Genomic DNA, 22,196 nt, shown 5'->3' with positions numbered 1-22,196 from the left:
AAAAGCGGTTGGAACCTACATGACTGTAAAACTGTACCCTGCTGAGATCATTCCCATTTTCAGTTGGTATGAGCTGATGGTACGGTTCGAGTGTGGCGCAGACCGCACGGAGACATGTACCCAAGTTGTCAACAAGGCTCTGTGCACGCTGGTGGTGGCTCCATAATGCTGTGGGCTGTGATTACTTGAAATGGACGTGTCTTCTGGTCTAACTGACCCGATCATTGACTGGATGTGCGTATGTTAGGCTGCCTGGAGACCGTTTGCAGCCATTCATGGACGTCATGTTCCCAAACAACGATGACATACTTTTATGGATGGCAAGACGCCATGTCAAGGGGCCATAGTTGTTTACGATTGGTCTGAGGAACATTCCGAATAATTCGAGCGAATGATTTGGCCACCCCGATCTCCCGACACCAATCCTACACTATGTGATCAAAAGTATCCGGACAACTTGCTGAAAGTGACTTACAAGTTAGTGGCGCCCTCCATCGGTAATGCTGGAATTCAGTATGGTGTAGGCCCACCCTTAGCCTTGATGACAGCTTCCACTCTCGCCGGCATACGTTCAGTCAGGTACTGGAAGGTTTCTTGGGGAATGGCAGCCCATTCTTCACGGAGTGCTCCACTGAGAAGATGTATGGATGTCGGTCGGTGAGGCCTGGCACAAAGTCGGCGTTCCAAAACATCCCAAAGATGTTCTGTAGGATTCAGGTCAGAACTCTGTGCAGGCCATTCCATCACAGGGATGTTATTGTGTAACCACTCCTCCACAGGCCGTACATTATGAGAAGGTGCTCGATCATGTTGAAAGATGCAATCGTCATTCCAGAATTTTTCTTCAACAGTGCGAAGCAAGAAGCTACTTAAAAATTCAATGTAGGCTTGTACTGTAATAGTGCCACGCAAAACAGCAAAGGGTGTAAGCCCCCTCCATGAAAAACACGACCACGCCATAACACCACCGCCTCCAAATTTTACTGTTGGCACTACACACGCTGGCAGATGACGTTCACCGAGCATTCGCCATACCCACACCCTATCATCGAATCGCCACATTGTGTACGGTGATTCGTTACTCCACACAACGTTTTTTGCAAGGTTCAATCGTCCAACGTTTAAGTTCCTTACACCAAGCGAGGCGTCGTTTGGCCTTTACCGCCGTGATGTGTGGCTCATGAGCAGCCGCTTGACCATGAAATCCAAGTTTTCTCCCCTCCCGCCTAACTGTCATAGTACTTACAGTGGATCCTGATGCACTTTGGAATTCCTCTGTGATGGTCTGGATAGATGTCTATCTATTACACATTACGACCCTCTTCAACTATCGGCGTACTCTGTCAGTCAACAGACGAGGTCGGCCGGCCGGTGTGATCGAGCGTTTCTAGGCGCTTCAGTCCGGAACCGCTCTGTTGCTAAGGTCGCAGGTTCGAATCCTGCCTCGGGCAATGATGTGTGTAATGTCCTTACGTTAGTCAGGTTTAAGTAGTTATAAGTCTAGGGGACGATTACCTCAGATGTTAACTCCCATAGTGCTTAGAGCCATTTTAACCGTTTGAACAGACGAGGTTGGTCTGCACGGTTTTGTGCTGTACGTGTCCCTTTACGTTTTCACCCCACTATCATATCAGAAACAGTGGACGTAGGGATGTTAGGAGTGTAGGAATCTCGCGTACAGACATAAGACACAAGTGACGCCCAATCACCTGTACACGTTCGAAGTACGTTAGTTCCGCAGAGCGCCCCATTCTCTTCTCTCACGATGTCTAATGACTAATGAGGTCGCTGATATGGAGTACATGGCAGTAGCTGGTAGCACAATGTACCTAGTATATAAAAAAAAGTATGTTTTTGGGGGTGTCCAGATACTTTCGATCACGTAGTGTGCGGAACATTTATGGAACATAGGCGAGAGGTCAGTTCGTGAACAAAATACTACACCGGCAATACTTTCACAGCTATAGACGGCTATAGAGACGGCATGCCTCAGTATTTCTGCAACGGACTTCTAACGACTTGCTGAGTCCATGCCACGTCGAGTTGCTGCGCCACTCGTGGCAAAATGAAGTTCGACGCGATATTGGGAGGTATCCCATGGTTTTTGCCACATGAGTGCATATACGTGCTAAAAACGCACTGATGACTATGAACATTTGTCAGAACGAAGGAGGTCACGTTTCCTAGTTCGACGGTGAGGGCCAAGTGTACTGGCGTGCGAAGAAATTGAATTATGGACTCAATTGGTGGGCTGTCTTTCATCAAGTGGAGAGAAAACTATAACAGCAGTACGAATAATTGCTACCTACGCTTGGCATTTAAAAAATTAGTAACTTACCAAAAATTGGGAACGTAAAATTGGTATTTTGGTAACTTAATTACTTCTCCTTACTATCACTGCTAATTTCTCTGCGTTACTTTTAAAGATTGCTTGCAGTACGTAGAAAATAAATATCTCCTTGTGAACGAGAACTCACTCAAATGGCACATTCGTTCACAAATTGATGCGGTAGCAAAAACGTGATTGTATAACGGCTACGTCAGTAATTACGTTCAATAACTAAAGTAATGACTAATGAGTAACAAGTAACGAATATTTAGTGAGGGGATATGTATCTCGGCTATAGCGAATATACACACTTTCTGACGAAAAGTCGCTGGAGACCAGTTAGTGGAGAATAATATTGGATGCATCTACCTTAGAGCTAATATCCCAGACATGTTCAGGCTCACATGCGGTTCCTCTCCATCGAAATGTCTTGGCTCAAACTTGAGTAGGGGTTGAACCGCAAGTGTCGCATTACATGCCCTAAATTATACATTTGTGACCCTTTGGTTAAAATGTCTGGCTGACGGCAAGTTTGCGAAAAACAAAGTTAAAATAACATATAATAACAGTAGTAATAACATGGGGTACTAAATTAACGACCCATAAATGGTGTAAGCCACACATTTGCGATTTGGTTCGAATAATGTTTATTCAGAAAGAAAATTAATAGTGAAAGTGGTCGTATTTAGAGTTACTGTTACATTTGAGCGCATATATGTTTGACACAGTTCGATCATCCACAATCTCATCCCAAAATACAAGTCCCGCGGTACCACACAACGCGAAATTTTCTAAGTCGTTTCACTTCCTAGCTGCCTAAAGACCGAATGTCCGCTTTCACGTCTACATCCGAACTGTCTCTTTGGTGTCTAGGCCAGGACTGTCCACTTTGGTGTCTCCAGTCGAACTGTACGTTTTAGTGTCGAGAACAGAACTGTCCGCCTTCGCGTATGCACCAGCACTGTCTCTGCCAGTCTCAGGCCGCGATTCCGGCGCGCCGAATATCCTCGCTCTACTAAGTAGGGCAGTTCCCTTTCCTGAAGCCGTCCATCTGATTGGCTACAGCTTATTCCACATTATATTGCATTTTAACATATTTAAATAATCAAAGCTTGACCACTTTCACTATATAAATAAAGTGTCAATAATACCCATTACATAATAGACGTTAAATTCTTTTACATAAAACTAGTACAATTTCCTTCTTAACTTTGAATGTCACGGCCAGTAGCCTTGCACCAGTGTGCTTTCTTTTAAATAAATAACGAACAAAGTACTATGCGCAGAATTTTACAACAAATATTCTATTACCTAATGATTCAATGAGGTGTCATGCTGTCATCATTCATTGTGTTTAGTGTGTAGGAAATGATAATCTGATGCTTAACCGAAAATACTGATAATTTAAATTTACCATATCTTCTAAACAAATAAAGTTACAGTGTTGATATTTGCAACATTTGTCATTTTAATGGTGCTATTCTACAGGAAATATCGATCGTTAAGATCGACCAAAGCGTTCAGATTTTAGCATTTGTGTCCTTATTACAAAACTTGTTAATTTCACTTTAACAGTAAATCCTAAACTATTATAGATATGATCAATATTCAACTTTTATTGGGATCACCATGAAAATTTACTGAGGATGGCAGATTAAAATTACTGTGGCTTGATTCCCTGCTCTACTACAGAATGAAATAGTTTTCATAAATGTTTCCCTTTATGGCCGATCTTAGGTAGGTAATATTTAACACTGCTACGTCTCCTTAGCCACAAAAGACTTCTACTTGTGTTCCCTATGACGTAGGTTCTCGTCTGTCTCACTCACACACTACAGCGCTTAGGCCTCAATAGACAATAGACGCCTGTGAGTTTCCTCATCTCGTGGTGAATCTGCGTCCTTTGCGGCACACAGTCCTCTAAGATAGGGTTGGTTTCAAAATTCCTGTAGGCCGACTCTTTCGGCCATATATTTACATGAGAGCGCAATGCTCGTTAACTCACATACCCTTCTCCTGTAAGATGGCTTGAACTCTGCAGGGAACGTTTTAGTTAGGCGCCTGAATGTCTGTGGAGGAATGGCACCTCATTTTACATCAAGAGCCGAAGCTAGTGAAGGTCGCTGACGCCCGGACCGAAGTCGATGTCCTAACTCATCCCATGGGTGTTCCATTGGGTTCACGTAGGAACCCAGAGGCAGGCTTGTCCATTTCAGGAATGATATTGTCCACAGACCATTGCTTCGGAGACACTGCTTTATGGCAGGGTACACTGTTGTGCTGATACATGCAGTCATCGTCTCCGGAGAGTACCTCTGCTATACACAGTCCAATTCCGTACAATATTTTCTTATGCTTCTCCATTTAGCGTTTTCTTGAGCGCAATAAGAGGACCACAAGCTAACAGCGAAAAACATCACTATACCGTATCATAACCTCATCCGTCCTTTACTGTTGGCACTATACATGGTGTCGCCATTCGGCACGATTCACCATTCCAAATAACTCGTTTGCTGTCACCTATAGTCCCGTGGCAGCGCTCTTTATACCACCTGAAGCGTCGCTAAGCACTGATAATAGAAATATTTGTCTTGAAAGGAGCTATTCGACCGTTGTACGTCATTATTTTTAACTCCCTAAGCACAGTCATCGTGACAGCTGGACCTCTGGTAGCACTTTCGAATTCACGAATATGTCCTTCCGCTGACGTCATGGGATCTTTTACAACCACCCTCCTCAGTGCTCGACGATCCCTGTACGTCAGCACATGACGTTTGCCTGGTCCTGTTTTAGTTGTGGTTATTCTTTCCAATCTCCACTTCTCAACAGATGAGGACGTTTGAAAGACAATAACCATCTGCACGAACAGTTCGACGACGTTTGTAGCAGCATGGACTATCATCTCGGAGACCATGGCTGCGATTATCCTTGACGCTGCATCACAGACAGGAGCGCCTGCGATGGTGTACTCAACGACGAATGTGGGTGCACGAATGGCAAAACGTCATTTTTTCGGATGAATCCAGGTTCTGTTTACAGCATCATGATGGTCACATCCGTGTTTGGCGACATCGCGGTGAACGCACATTGGAAGCGCGTATTCGTCATCGCCATACTGGCGTATCACCCGGCGTGATGGTATGGGGTGCCATTGGTTACACGTCTCGGTCACCTCTTGTTCGCATTGACGGCACTTTGAACAGTAGACGTTACATTTCAGATGTGTTACGACCCGTGGCTCTACCCATCATTCGATCCCTGCGAAACCTTACATTTGAGCAAGGTAATTCACGACCGCATGTTGCAGGTCCTGTACGGGCCTTTCTGGATAGAGAAAATGTTGGACTGCTGCCCTGGCCAGCACATTCTCAAGATCTCTCACCAATTGAAAACGTCTGGTCAATGGTGGCCGAGCAACTGTCTCGTCACAATACGCCAGTCACTAATCTTGATGAACTGTGGTATCGTGTTGAAGGTGCATGGGCAGCTGTACCTGAACACGCCATCCAAGCTGTGTTTGACTCAATGCCCAGGAGTATCAAGACCGTTATTACGGCCAGAGGTGGTTGTTCTGGGTACTGATTTCTCAGGATCTATGGACCCAAATTGCGTGAAAATGTAATTACATGTCAGTTTTATTATAATATATCTGTCCAATGAATACCCGTTTATCATCTGCATTTCTTCTTGCTGTTGCAATTTTAATGGCCAGTAGTGTAAATGTGGACATATACTTGTGATCAACTGAGTACGGTACAAAATTTAACCGTCACTTTCACAGCGCTACTCTCTAATGACTTCGTTGTCGACGCCGAGCGCCTCTCTAACCATCATTCCTTCCTAAGGTTAGCCGTGAACGGAATCCACAGGAACAGCAAGGGTATTTCTTTTTGCGACAGATAAGATTAAAAAAGAGGTAAGCGAAAGGGGGGAAGAAAGCGACATTACGAAGTGTGAAAGCAGGTGCGCAGTGGCCGGCGGCGGCAGCGGAACGAGAGGCCCGAACGTGCTGAGTCGCGGGGAAAAATCCGCGGCCAGCGATTCTGGTCACGCCCGGGGGGCGAGGCGTCGCGCAGCGCCGCGACGCGGGCTGGGACGTCCGCGGCGCGTAGGACGACTGCGTGGGAGTAAAGGACGGGGGAGGGGGGTGGGGGGGGGAGACAGGGAGCAGGAGGAGGAGAGAAAAGAAGGTGAAGCGAGGCGAGGCGAGGCGAGGCGGCCGGACGGGCGGCGCCAAAGTGGCGGAATTAACGCCGACGGCGGCGTCGTTAGCTGGCCGGCCGGCTCGGACACGCGCCTCTCTGGGTTTTGCAGGAGGCGCATTTGGCCGGACGGCTGCGGAAGAGGTGGCCGGCCGCTAACACCGTTCTCCCTCTGCGGCGGTCGTGGCAGCAGCTCTGAAGGCGCACTCCTTGCAGACCGTGAGATCTGTCTCTTTTTAGTATATGCTGTGATCAGTAGGACATTCCCGAAGGCCATGTCGTCTACAACGATTCAATCACGTATACCTATTTAACTACCTCAGCAATTCGTAACTGAAGTTAGCCTTTTAACAACCTTTTCTCATTGCATTTATACACCGTGTCATATACAGCGTGATTCAGCAGCCCCTACCGCTATAGTTTTAGGCAACCCGTAAAGCTACAGCTGGTCTCCACTAGAGTTCCATATTCTCTCACTCGCTACACGCAGACTATTAGTTCTACAGAAAGAATGAGCAGGACCTTCGTCTAGAAAATATAATGCAGGTAAAACTTTGTACTGTGATACGTTTTCGCTGGACGCCAGAGTTTTCGAGTTAAATCGAGAAAAACGTAAGCGGCCTGGAAACGCGCCTCCACCCCACAGTCGTCTGTCTCCAGTCAGGAAGTTTAGTACGTTGTTTGTGACATTCTCTCCGACCGCCGTATAAAAATTTCCCACTACGCGAACTATTGGCGATATTCGACCTTCTTTGCCTCTGTTAATTGGGCTATTACGCCACCAGCATAATCAGATACTTCGCTAACATTACTAAATCGTTCAAATGGCTCTGAGCACTATGGGACTTAACTTATGAGGTCATCAGTCCCCTAGAACTTAGAACTACTTAAACCTAACTAACCTAAGGACATCACAAACATCCACGCCCGAGGCAGGATTCGAACCTGCGACCGTAGGGGTCGCGCGGTTCCAGACTGTAGCACTTGGGTGACACATTCCACTTCCTCTTGCAACGGCAGTAACAACAATAACTTCCCCGTTTTCTGTCCTCACTTGTTTCCTCGTGTTACGTTGTCTTGGTGTTACGGTAGCACTTTCGCGTGATTGGTTCAAAAATCTGATACATAATTGCCACGATGTCACGATGTTTGACGTCTTTTGGGATATCTTGACATTTACAACGTACAAAAACGAACGTCATCCTTCCTATAATCTCCATACGCCATGAGCATGTCGGCTTTTTCTGCATTGGTAAATACCATTGTCCACTCGCGACCTACTGCATCGACACACACTAAATGACTACTAACCAGTAAAGTACTTGGGCTCGAACAAACACAAATACACCAAAATCGTGTGAGAGATAATGTAAAGGTCTCTTATTGCCCTAGTCATACTCCCGCATCTGCAAAACTCTGCAGTCGTCCGTTAGAGGCCTCTGCGTATGCCATGCCGCATTGCACACTGACCTGCCGGTACGCCAATCGGGACTAGTAGGGACGGTGCAGTGTGCCTCTGAAGTTGCTTTTTGTGACATTATTTGTGTACTGAAGCGTCAGATGGCTCGGCGATTGGTAATCAATCCTGCTAATGTATTGCGATAGGGTTAGATGAAGTTACGAAGAACCCTTCTTCGTGAAGATGGTATTGGTGTAGAAGACGAATCATTCGAATGTTTTCTGGTATCTATTATAGTGCAGAAATATGAGCATAAGTTAGAAACATATACTGTTGTAACACTAACACATAATGATGATGACAGGGATGATAATGACGAACAACTCATTGCAAACGGTAGTGCTACGGCAAGTGCGGGAAGAGGCGATGGAAAAAATGGTTCAAATGGCTCTGAGCACTATGGGACTTAACATCTATGGTCATCAGTCCCCTAGAACTTAGAACTACTTAAACCTAACTAACCTAAGGACAGCACACAACACATAGCCATCACGAGACCGTCTCCCAAAAAGAAGGTTAAAGTTGCAAGTATCATCACGGCGTTTGATGACAACACACTGGAGGACATGTACGATGATTATTACGTAATAGGTTTCGACACATACGACAAGCTTCTGAAAAGATGCCCTAAACTAAAGTCTAAAAGCAATATTAAAAACATACTGGATAACGTGACAAAGAAAAGAGAAGGAAATACAGTTTTCAAAGTAAATCGTACACTGCTGTTCAAGACCATCAAGGAGCGTGTAACTGTGAAATTCGATGAAACGCGAGAATACGGTTCCGCCGATCATTATTGGCATTTACAACATTGGGCATTGGACGTAACCAGAAATCTCGTGTGTACAAACATTACAGCTTCACTAGGATTTATTATTAATATGAAAAAAGCGTTTAGGATAACATCACCCCGTATCACTATGCTCCAAGCACGAAAAGATAAGGATGACGAAGAAGAGCTGATTGAAAGAGCTCAAACGTTTATTGCTGACGTCAATTGGCATATCACGAGAGAAAACATCGATATTACTTCTGTATGGAACTGTGATCAGAGTCAGTTCAACTATGAACTTTCTTGTGACAGAACACTATCCATGAAAGGGGAAACACTGTCGCGATGTTGCAATCAGTTAACTGTGCAACACATAGTTACACGATCGATGTTACTATATCAGTGGCCGGACGATTGGCAGACAAACTCTATATTTGCTTCCAAGAATCCAGTGGAGAGTTTGGATCCCACGTGACAAGGGAAATAGAAACGCGGTGCCCTCCAAATGTCGTCGTCGATGCAAGTGTGAGTGGGAAGATGACGAAACAACATCTGAAGACGTTTTTTCTGTCAGTTTCGAATCCACATTTGTCGAGAAAGTTATTAGTACTTTGTGACTCCTGGTCTGGACATAAGGATGAACGATTACTACTGGAAGCATCTGGCGGAAAACATGTAGATTTAAAAATCATTCCGCCTAAAACTACAAAATATGCACAACCTCTGGATGTGTATTTCTTCAGGCAATATAAAATATATGCCAAGAGAATAACAGACTTCATTAAACTACGTTCCAGTAATATGCAGCCGAAATTGCACGACAGATTCTTTATCATGAATATGCATTCTGTCATTTACAATCAGTTATCTGCGGGAGTATACAGACCAATGCTTCGTTACGCGTGGCAGAACGCTGGCTACGATAGTGGTGAACCAGTGAACAACTTCAAAAGTGTCATTGACGTGGCCTTCAACACTGATGTTATAGAATGTGCAAATGCGCCATGCGATCAACTTGCATTTCTTCAATGTGCGTTTTGCAGTCATTCATTTTGCTCGGAGCATTTTATTGACATTCCGCATTTACATTTATAGTTAACATTGCTGCATTGCGTATGGCGTCTACAATTACATCTACAGTGATATCTAGAGCATGACTGCGGAGTTTTGCAGAAAAGCGACACCCACCAGCAGATTCAGAGGTACATAATGGTCCTGTAACCAAACGTTCATACAGATCTGTTTGTTCGAGCCCAAGTACTTTCCTGGTAAGTCGCGATGCACTCAAGGCACACACAAGAACGCTGTAAGCAAACGTAAATGGTTCAAATGGCTCTGAGCACTATGGGACTTAACATCTGTGGTCATCAGTCCCCTAGAACTTAGAACTACTTAAACCTAACTAACCTAAGGACATCACACACATCCATGCCCAAGGCAGGATTCGAACCTGCGACCGTAGCAGTCGCGCGGTTCCGGACTGCGCGCCTAGAACCGCTAGACCACCGCGGCCGGCAAGCAAACGTAACATCGTACCTCTGAATGACGCAGGTAGAACGTCACAAACAAATCTTTATATCATCTCTCAAACGACTCGCACTAGAGTCTTGCAACCAACACCACTGACGTAGTAATTTATCCTAATTTTAGTTTGTTAATGTCAATAGATACTGCTCCACTTAAAAAAGTGTATTCTTCCGCAAAAATACACTTTTTAAGTGTTATTAAAATATGTTTATTAGTTAATAATACGAGCCCCTGACTATCAATCCATTGTGTGAAAACTGCACATTAATACTATTTTCCATTTTCACAGTATTTGCAGTACAATCTTTATACACTCCTGGAAATTGAAATAAGAACACCGTGAATTCATTGTCCCAGGAAGGGGAAACTTTATTGACACATTCCTGGGGTCAGATACATCACATGATCACACTGTCAGAACCACAGGCACATAGACACAGGCAACAGAGCATGCACAATGTCGGCACTAGTACAGTGTATATCCACCTTTCGCAGCAATGCAGGCTGCTATTCTCCCATGGAGACGATCGTAGAGATGCTGGGTGTAGTCCTGTGGAACGGCTTGCCATGCCATTTCCACCTGGCGCCTCAGTTGGACCAGCGTTCATGCTGGACGGGCAGACCGCGTGAGACGACGCTTCATCCAGTCCCAAACATGCTCAATGGGGGACAGATCGGGAGATCTTGCTGGCCAGGGTAGTTGACTTACACCTTCTAGAGCACGTTGGGTGGCACGGGATACATGCGGACGTGCATTGTCCTGTTGGAACAGCAAGTTCCCTTGCCGGTCTTGGAATCGTAGAACGATGGGTTCGATGACGGTTTGGATGTACCGTGCACTATTCAGTGTCCCCTCGACGATCACCAGTGGTGTACGGCCAGTGTAGGAGATCGCTCCCCACACCATGATGCCGGGTGTTGGCCCTGTGTGCCTCGGTCGTACGCAGTCCTGATTGTGGCGCTCACCTGCACGGCGCCAAACACGCATACGACCATCATTGGCACCAAGGCAGAAGCGACTCTCATCGCTGAAGACGACACGTCTCCATTCGTCCCTCCATTCACGCCTGTCGCGACACCACTGGAGGCGGGCTGCACGATGTTGGGGCGTGAGCGGAAGACGGCCTAACGGTGTGCGGGACCGTAGCCCAGCTTCATGGAGACGGTTGCGAATGGTCCTCGCCGATACCCCAGGAGCAACAGTGTCCCTAATTTGCTGGGAAGTGGCGGTGCGGTCCCCTACGGCACTGCGTAGGATCCTACGGTCTTGGCGTGCATCCGTGCGTCGCTGCGGACCGGTCCCAGGTCGACGGGCACGTGCACCTTCCGCCGACCACTGGCGACAACATCGATGTACTGTGGAGACCTCACGCCCCACGTGTTGAGCAATTCGGCGGTACGTCCACCCGGCCTCCCGCATGCCCACTATACGCCCTCGCTCAAAGTCCGTCAACTGCACATACGGTTCACGTCCACGCTGTCGCGGCATGCTACCAGTGTTAAAGACTGCGATGGAGCTCCGTATGCCACGGCAAACTGGCTGACACTGACGGCGGCGGTGCACAAATGCTGCGCAGCTAGCGCCATTCGACGGCCAACACCGCGGTTCCTGGTGTGTCCGCTGTGCCGTGCGTGTGATCATTGCTTGTACAGCCCTCTCGCAGTGTCCGGAGCAAGTATGGTGGGTCTGACACACCGGTGTCAATGTGTTCTTTTTTCCATTTCCAGGAGTGTATGATTGACCCCGTATATATCAAAAGTCTCATGCTAATTTACAGAAGGAAGAGAAAGCACCCACTTACGGATCTCGCCCTTTCTGCATCGGTATTTTACTATTTTGCTATATTTACATAACAAAGTGGAAGTTATCTTGTAGGTGTATGTGTATATTTCAGATATGTTGTTTTATTTAACACATGTCACGTAACATACGGTAATAGCACTTTCATTGCTTTTTAACCACTATCAGATCACGATAGTGTTTTTTTGATACTGATTTTTTTTAAATATGCGATGTGACGAATCACACAGGTGTTTTAACTGTAATTTTTAGATCTGAAGATAGCAGTATCAGATAATCCAATCCACTTATCCGAGAACATGAGAACATAATTTCGACTGTGCCGAAAAATATAAATAATTTTTAACAACCGCCTCGTTTCAGTGGAAACTTTTAATCCGGTCTGAATTTTTAGCCTCCATATTTCTGAACGAGTATCCTGGGAAAGTTTTGTTTCCTTTGATTGGTAAGGATGTTACACTGAGCGTTTCGGCTACTGAATGGAGACTACTAGTGTTGTATGTTCTTAGTCCAGTAGTCGGGCCTCGAAATTTATCCCTAGGTTATTAGACTGCTACAGTGAAGTAATTAGCTTTAACAAAGGTATACCGTTTTTGAAAGATTTCTCGAAACCTTCAGCTGCCATTCTCTTTATTTTCTGTACTATTGTACAATTTCGACTTAAGGCCGAAATTATACAATCGCACAGGTAATCAAGAGAATGGCAGCTGAAGGTTTCGAGAAATCTTTCAGAAAGTTCATAGCAGCTGCGGATCCTATCGCATTGAAAATTAGAGATATACATTTTGGCTTTCTCTCGAAGATCAGTGCTAGACTACCGACCCCTACCGAAAACTATGTCAGTAGTTAACTAGGTCAGGAACTTAATCTCGGTCCATTGGCTAACCGTTCATTCGTAGGCACTGGAGCAATTACGTCGCGCAGCTGAATAGCCTGGAGCGCACGATAGCGGCACTCACGTGATTTCGCAACTGCGCGCAGCCAGCAAAGCGTGCTGAGTGTTATTACTCTTCATCAGCTCTTCGAATTACTTTACGCAGTCCTCCTCCTCATCCCATTCTTTGGTAATCTTTACACCCTTCCTTCACCTAGTAAGGTCACCTCTAGAAATAATTTCCTGGCCCTCCACATCACTCTTCCTTCTAAGCTATTTTCTCACAAGAAGCGACTGTGTCAAAGTAACATTAGGCATAGTTTGCAAATTATTAAAGCGTTAATATTAGATTATTTAAATTACTTTGCATCTCATATGAGAGCAGTTAAACGCGTAATTAGCGAAACATGCTCGAAACTCATAGCAGTGTACTAAATTAAAGAACTCCACTGGTAGCAGTACAAAGCAAGTAATTCAACAGTAATTTTATTCCGATAAAATTGCTGTGCCGTTGCAGCCGGCGTCATGTCGTGATAAAATCTCCAGTCACGTTGATGTGACCACACGTCAAAAGCCTTAATAACCACCTTTTGCAGCACCGACCTCTGCGACACGTGCAGGAACATTGTCAGCTAGGTTCTTGAAGGCATTGACAGGAATGTGGACCCGAGTCGACTGCAGTACCGTGGCCAGCCAGCTGCGCTAGCTTTTTCGTCCGACAAGGGAACCTCCCCATCGCACCCGCCTCAGATTTACTTATAAGTTGGCACAGTGGATAGGCCTTGAAAAACTGAACACAGATCAATCGAGAAAACAGGAAGAAGTTGTGTGGAACTATGAAAAAATTAAGCAAAATATACAGACTGCGTAGTCTATGAGCAAGATAAGCAACATCAAGGACAATGTGAGCTCAGGAGCGCCGTGGTCCCGCCGGCACGGTAGCTCAGCGTGTTCGGTCAGAGGGTTAGCTCCATCTGTAATAAAAAAAAACTGAGTTAATAGATCAACAACGAACTTAAACGGATGTCTTACGACGTCCGCCCCGAGCAGATGCAACGCAAAGTCGAACAAAATGAAATTAAAAAAAAAAAAGTGGTTAGCGTGAGCAGCTGCGGAACGAGAGGTCCTTGGTTCAAATCTTCCCTCGAGTGAAACGTTTAATTTTTTATTTTCAGGCAATTATTATCTGTCCGTCCGTCCGTCCGATGCGAGGTAACTGCGTCGTAGTATGGGGACGCTACACCTAAACAAACATCGAAACACACGACGTCAATCGACCACAGCGCACGGAAGACAGAGTATTCCTGCTAACGAGGATCCCTGGCTGGCAGTTGACTGTTCGCTACTTTGGACGAGAGTGCATTAAATACGTGAGATGAGATGTATTCCGTGGGCAATATGAATCCAGCAAATATAGCTTGCGACTTCCATAACAAGGTCAATGAATATTTTCCGAACTGTAAGGAATCGGAAAGTTCCTTAAGGGATCGAACGATTGTCGAACATTTGTATGATTATCTTTATATATATAATTCTACTGTACGTGTGTATGTCGCTGAACTCTTCCTAAACGGCTGGACCGATTTGAATGAATTTTTTTTTTTGTATACGTTTGGGTGGCGCTTTGGATGGTTTAGATTCACAAATCAGCCCGGTAGATGGCGCTGCAGTCGGTATCTAGGTTATTTGTCTATAGTGCAACTAAACCGCTGGATCGACTTGAGTGAATTTTTGTGTATGCATTCAAGTGGGGCCGGAAAATTTACATTTTTAACTCAGCACGGTAGGTGGCGTTGCATTTTTGTGTGCAATATTGAGCGTGTTATATTCAGATATAAGTTGCGTGCATAGGATTTGGTTTATTTTTCGACATTTTAATTTGACTCTGTTATATTAAGCGTGTTCTGTTATTTTGACATTTTAATTTTTTTGTACGGTGTCTTTTGATATTTCAGGTGTCGCATTTCAGTGAATATTAAGTGTATTATATTCACATATAAGTACATAAAACAATGCCACGTCTTCGTGAACGAGGAGGAAATATTGGTCGACGGACTCGGAATTCACAATTAGTCCAGAACCGTCGGTTAAACAGATCGGCAGAAGATCAACTGACGGACAATGAAAATTTAAGAAACCAGGCTGCAATCAGACGTGCTAATGAAAGTCAAGAGCAACGAACGAACGCCTTCGAACTAATGCATTGAGACAAAGATTGGCCCGATACATTCAGAACACGTGAACAACAGCGTTTGAAAGTGTGTCGCGTATTGACACGTGCATCACTTCTTCGCCTTGCGTTTGAATATGAGTCGGACATCGACTATTTGTCACATTCACAAATTGTAATGGGTGCTATGAACAAACAATGCCAACACTGTCATGCACTCAAATACAAAGGTAAATCGGCCGCTTTTTCTGCACGTCTGGAACAGTTGTATTGCCACCATTGAATTCGCCGCCAGAAACATTGAAAACACTATTGGCTGGAGCTGTATCTCAATCTAAATTGTTTTTGCGTGAAATTCGCAAATTCATTTCGTGCTTTCAAATGACATCATCGGGAGCAACAAAAATCGTTCAGAATGAGGATGGTCGCAGTTTTCAATCAACGTTTAAGTTTCAGGGCCAAGTGTATCATCAAAATGGTTCTTTAATGCCGATGCCTGATACCGACTCAAAACTTCTGCAAATATACTTCATGGGTGTTGAGGAGCAGCAAATAAACGCACTCTGCCAGTACAACCATATCGAGCAGATGGAGGAGTGAGAAGTTGTGAGTATTTTAGAACCGTTTTTGCAGAAACACAGCCAGTTGATCCAGTTGTTCAATACCTTTTCAAACAGACTGCAAAACGACAACTATACGATCGTGATCAAAGCAGACAAAGTACCATCTGGGCAGCACGCTAACCGATATAAAGCACCGACCGTTAATGAAGTTGCAGTTGTTATGGTTGGCGACGCATTTGAACGTCGATATATACGAATCAACGCAGAGATAACACAGTGCATACGATTGAAGACAGCCATCGCTCTTACGATGCTTTGCAATATTCATTGATATTTTGGGAAGGAGAAGATGGATATCATTTAAATATCAAACGAAGAAATCCAGTACAGGTACAATCTACACATGTCATTACCTAATAATTTATTTTTAAGCAAGGTCAAACAACGTCTATTTGTGGGTTGCATCTAGAAAATCCGGACTTTTAACATGGCCAAGTATATGTGGCGTATTCTCGCGTTGGAAAACCGTCAAGTTTATTCATTTATACTCCGCAGGAATTGACTAAAAATATCGTTCATAAACTCGCATTAAGATAAAATTAAACAAACATTATTGATTATCAGGAATTGTATTTAGAAAAATAGATGTTATTTCAAAATTAAGAATAATGAAATTATTATATTATTTGTCTTTCATTTCATACTTTGTTTAATATCCTAATCGCTTTAAATATCATGCAGGACAACGTCTGTCGGGTCCGCTAGTTTCCTATATTTGTTGATAAACAGCACGTGTGGTAATGACGATACCTTGCACTTCCTTTCGTCTACTAATCGCACGGTTTTGCGGTGCGGTCCCAAAACACAGACACTAAACCTATTACAGTGAACAGAGACGTCAATGAACGAACGGACAGATCATAACTTTGCGAAAATAAAGAAATTGACTTTTCACTCGAGGGAAGAGTTAAACCAAGGACCTCTCGTTCCGCAGCTGCTCACGCTAACCACGGGACCACGGCGTTCCTGCACTCAGACTGTCCTTAATGTTGCTTGCTTGTCTTGCACATGGACTACTCAGTTTGTATATTTTGCTTATTGTTTTTCGTAGTTTCACACAACTTCTTCCTGTTTTCTCGATTGACCTGTGTTCAGTTTTTCAAGCCCTGTCCACTGTGCCAACTTATAACTAAATCTGAGGGGTGGTGCGATGGGGAGGTTCCCTTGTGAGAATACATGGTGCGAACAAACCGGTCGAGGTGGCCCCACAGATTCTCAACTGAGTTTCAGTTCGTGGAGTCTGATGGCCATGGGATTATGACAAACTAATCCTGGTGCTCTTCGAACCATGTATGTACACTGCGAGCTGTGTGACTCGTTGCTTTTGTCCTGCCTTAGATGCCATCGCGCCGAAGAGAAACTAACTGCATGTATGGCTGAACGTGGTCCGCAAGGGTAGGTCCATACTTGTATTGATCCATTTACCTCACAGAATGACTAAATCATCCAGGGAATTAATGGTACAAAATCATTAACTTTCGACGATATTGTTGCAATGTGTTTCCGATGCTTTAGGTTCTACCTTCCAACAGCTATCTGTCCGATGGAGCATAAAACGCGATCCATCTGTAACAGCCACTTGTCGCCACTCAGTGGACGTCCGGCCTTCGTCGCAGAAGAACAGCTGTCAGCACGGCTGCATGACCCAAGCGCCAGCCGGCCGCTGTGGCCGAGCACTTATAGGCGCTTCAGTCCGGAACCGCGCGACTGCTACGGTCGCAGATTCGAATCCTGCCTCGGGAATGGACGTGTGTGATGTCCTTAGGTTAGTTAGGTTTAAGTAGTTCCCAGTTATAGGGCACTGATGACCTCAGATGTTATGTCCCATAGTGCTCACAGCCATTTGAACCATCCAAGCGCCTCCTGCAATTGCCTGTACGCTGCAACGTTCGCTGAACGGTCGTTGAGGAGGCGCTGTCGGTAGCCCTTTGGTTCAAATGGCTGGTTCGTTGCTCAACGGTCGCACGTCTGTTCTCCCGAACACATCTCCGCAACAGTCGTTCGCCGTATGTCATCTAAAGGCCGTGGTTCACCTTAGCTATCTCGGAGCCGGTTTCAGTAGCGCCATTTTGCCATGCACGATGTACAGGACTACTCTAAATGATGGACCCATTTTCATAAATTCGTATGTATTCAAGTACAAATCCAAAATGAACAAGTTTTATACCAATGAAAACAGGAAGTTTCAAAGTTTTTGGCGGGTGACGGGGGGCGGGCGGTGATGGTTCCAGAAGCGGCCTGAAGAGTTCGCGCGGCCATAGGGCCGTCATTCCGTTTCACTGTCAAGTTGTGCAAATTGAAGTGCAGCTGGCATTTGGTACCAAATTCGGTACTCAACCACCAACTCGCAAAGGCATTAGCTGTTGGTTTAAGCAATTTAAACAGACTGGGGGTGTGTGCAAAGGAAAACGCACGGGCCGACCGCGTGTGTCAGAGGATGATGTCCTACTGATTCAAGAAAGTTTTGTGCGCAGTCCAAGTAAGTTTACCAATAGAGCCCGTCGAGAATTTGGAACACCCCAACTAATTGCATGGAAAGTTGCTGCATAAGCCTCCTCCCCCCCCCCCCCCCTCAGATTACAAATGGTTCAAATGGTTCTGACATCACACACATCCATGCCCGAGGCAGGATTCGAACCTGCGACCGTAACAACAGCGCGGTTCCGGACTGAAGCGCCTAGAACCGCTCGGCTACAGCGGCCGGCCCGATTACAACTTGTGCAGGCTCTCAACCCCAATGACAAAGAGAAGCGTCTCGCATTTTGTGGTTATATGCTAGCAAAGATGGAGGATGACGCATTTCTACTGCGTGTAATTCTTAGTGGTGAAGCGACGTTCCACCTTAGTGGAAAAGTCAAGAGATACAATGCTCGCATAAGGGGTTTGGGAAATCCACATTAATCGTTGTAACACGAAAGACACTCACCAAAGATCGAAGTGTTCTGTGCCGTATCCCGTACAAAGGTTTATGTGCCATTTTCCTTTGTGGAAAGCATTGTAACGGGAATCACGTACCTGTACATGTTGGAACAATGGCTGTTCCCTGAAGTTATGTAACATCCTCAGGACTTCATTTTCCAACAGAATAGAGCTCCGCCCCATTGTCACAGTGATGTACGGGGCTTCTTGAATGACCCCCTTCCTCAGTGCTGGATCGGTCGCAGGGGACTTGAGGACCTGGCTCTGCACTTCTGGCCACAGAGATCTCCTGACCTCACACCCTGCGACTATTTCTTATGGGGTTACGTGAAGGAAGCTGTCTCTACCAACCAGTCTGAACGATTCTCCCAACCGGAACACTACTGCCGTGCACTCCATAACAGCAGGTACACTTTCGCGTTTGTGGGATGAGTTTGACTACCGCGTTGATGTTTTCCGTGCAGCCAACGGTGGCCACATTGAACATTTAAACATTTATCACATTTCTAATTATTAAATTATTATTAAAAACTATTTAATTACAAATTATTAAATTTATTAAACTGATATCAAACATTATGAAAAAAACTTTGAAACTTCCTCTGTTCATTGGCATAAAGCTTGTTCATTTTGAATTTGTACTTAAATAAATACGAAGTTTTCAGAATGGGTCCATCATTTAGAATAACCCCGTACTTTAACCCAGGCGGCACGCGAACAATTTACAAAGGTCGCCGTTTCGCGAATGCTTCCACCCTTGGCCCTAAGGCGCCAGATAAATCGCTCCGTTTCTGTCTTAGACAACGACTGTCCTGTGTCAGCGTATCCCCCCCCCCCCCCCCCGATCATGCTTTATATACTATCCAGTGAACTTCTGCTACCTGCCGTCTGTGAGTGGTTATTGCACGTCGACGTCGGACATATGCGGCGGCGGTCAAATGGTTCAAATGGCTCTGAGCACTATGGGACTCAACTGCTGTGGTCATAAGTCCCCTAGAACTTAGAACTACTTAAACCTAACTAACCTAAGGACAGCACACAACACCCAGCCATCACGAGGCAGAGAAAATCCCTGACCCCGCCGGGAATCGAACCCGGGAACCCGGGCGTGGGAAGCGAGAACGCTACCGCACGACCACGAGATGCGGGCACGGCGGTCAAACATTAATGCAACTGGTCTGTGTATGATGCACCAACGTTTTTGTGTTTTGGTAACTACTGATCAGCAATCAGTTTTTAATACTACTGGCGGCAAGGTACTTACAAATCTTACGAGAGTTAAAGGAGTTCATAACAGTACTAACAGATAGTTTCCCACAGTGCCACGTCCGAACAGTCTCCTCAATGCACTCAGTTCGTACTGCATCCAATTTTGTTCCAGTAACTAAGGAATACACTAATTCACTAAGTTGTTTCCATCGTGACATTATTGCTTCTCGCCCCGTAATTTGGTGGCGCCGAGTTGTATAGGGCGACGATATAGGACTGTCAGCACGCTAGTGTAAGGAATATTTCAGGAAAAAGTTTTCTATGCTGTTTTGCTGTTAAGGGCGAACAAAGTTGCTGGCGAATTTCCGCGTCGGTTTATAGAAGGTGGCGAAGCACTGCGTGACTTGCGTTCGCGTGTTCGTCCATCAGCCAAGACGGAGAGGCGGAAACGCTGTCTGAGCCCGCGAGTTCCTAAGAGCGCCTGCCTCGCAACACAGTCGCTCCCGAGTTTCTTCCAAGCTATAATTATTCCCGCCGACGCAGTCCACAGTTGCATTTTCATATTTCCCATAAATATACTCTGAATTCTTACCTCGAGGCGAAAGGACAACGCCGTTGCGTACAGAGGAATGTTGCTGTTAAAAGACTGTAGCGAAATACAGACTCAAGACAAACTGTAGTAAAAGTGAAGCTTTAGTCAGATGCATAGGAAATACCGTCCTGTTAGGCTACGTTTCCAATGAACTGGAGCTGAAGAAGCGCAGTGTTAGCAGCCTAAACATAAAATTTCGTTCAACTTTCAGATTACGTGTAGTTCGGTAATTATCGACTGTCGTCACAGATACACGTATTTTGCTTAAAGATCCGGAGGTTTTGTATCTTGGCAGCTGAAAATATTTCGAGTGTTAATCTTGTACGAAAGTAATTGACCCTGTACCGACTACTACTTGCAGCAGCCGAGAACGTTAATGGTATTCGACGTTAAGTAAGCCACCTTGAGTGTTACACATTTCATTTTCAGCGTAGCTGTATTATACAGTGTGAATCAGATGCCCCTACTGATGTCGTTTTATGCAACCCGCCATGTTATTTCTGGACTTCAAAAATCTCGTGCGAACTTTCATGTTCTGTCTCTCGCTACGAGCAAACTATTAGTTCAAAATGGTTCAAATGGCTCTGAGCACTATGCGACTTAACATCTGTGGTCATCAGTCCCCTAGAACTTAGAACTACTTAAACCTAACTCACCTAAGGACATCACATTCATCTATGCCCGAGGCAGGATTCGAACCTGCGACCGTAGTAGTCGCGCGGTTCCGGACTGAGCGCCTAGAAAAACTGTTAGTTCTAAATAAAAAATTAACAGGACTTTTTGTATTTATTTAATGTAGTTAAATTTTATATTTTGATAATTTTTCGCTGGACGCCGTAGTTTTCGAGTTGTTCAAGAGAAAGATACAGAAGTGACCTTGAAACGCACCCCCAGTCCCACACTCAGAACCTACCACTAGGATTCCCAGTATGTTGTTCATGGCCCTTCCTCCTACACTGAACCTAAATTTGCTTCTGCACGAATTTTTTCCTACATTCGGCCTTCTTTGGTTTTCACTGATTCACCTGATCACTCAACCGACTTTGTCGCGCACATAATAATTGTAAAATTGACGTCTATGAAAATTTACCTAATAATTTTGTGAATTTTAACAGCATAAATAAATAATTAAATCGTTGTGTTCGTCAAACTTTCTGACACGAAACTACTGTGCTCGGAAGAGTTAAGTTTGGGTCTAATTGAGAAAGTAATTAGTTTTAGCGTAGCGTTTACAAAAGTCGTTTCTCTTTCATAAGCCTCATACTCTCGTTTACAATAATAATATTAAAGAACTAGCCGACTGTGCTGACGGTAAATAGCCCAACCAACAGAAAACAAAAAAAGGTCGAATATCGGGAGTAGTTCTTGTAGCTGGAAATTTTTCTCCAGTAATAGGAGGGAGTGTCGCGAACAACATACTACGAACCCTGCTGGTGACGGATGTCTGCGAGGGTGGAGGTGCGACTGAAAATCACCTTTGTACGTTTTCCTTGAATAACCCGAAAACCGTAGCGTCCAGAGAAAGCGTATCCCAGTGCAAAATTTAACTACATTAAATTTCCTACAAAAAGGTCCTGATCATTTTTTCTATAGCACTAATAGTTTGCGCGTAGCGAGCGAGAGACTGTGAAAATCTCGCGCGTGGTTTTTGAAGGCCAGATAGAACATTGCGGGTTGCAAGAACGACATCGGTAGGGGCAGCTGAATTCGCCTGCATAG

Source organism: Schistocerca cancellata, chromosome 8 (genome assembly GCF_023864275.1).
Source record: "Schistocerca cancellata isolate TAMUIC-IGC-003103 chromosome 8, iqSchCanc2.1, whole genome shotgun sequence".
In the NCBI taxonomy this organism is placed as follows: Eukaryota; Metazoa; Arthropoda; class Insecta; order Orthoptera; family Acrididae; genus Schistocerca; species Schistocerca cancellata.
Note: the sequence above shows the minus strand (reverse complement) of the source record.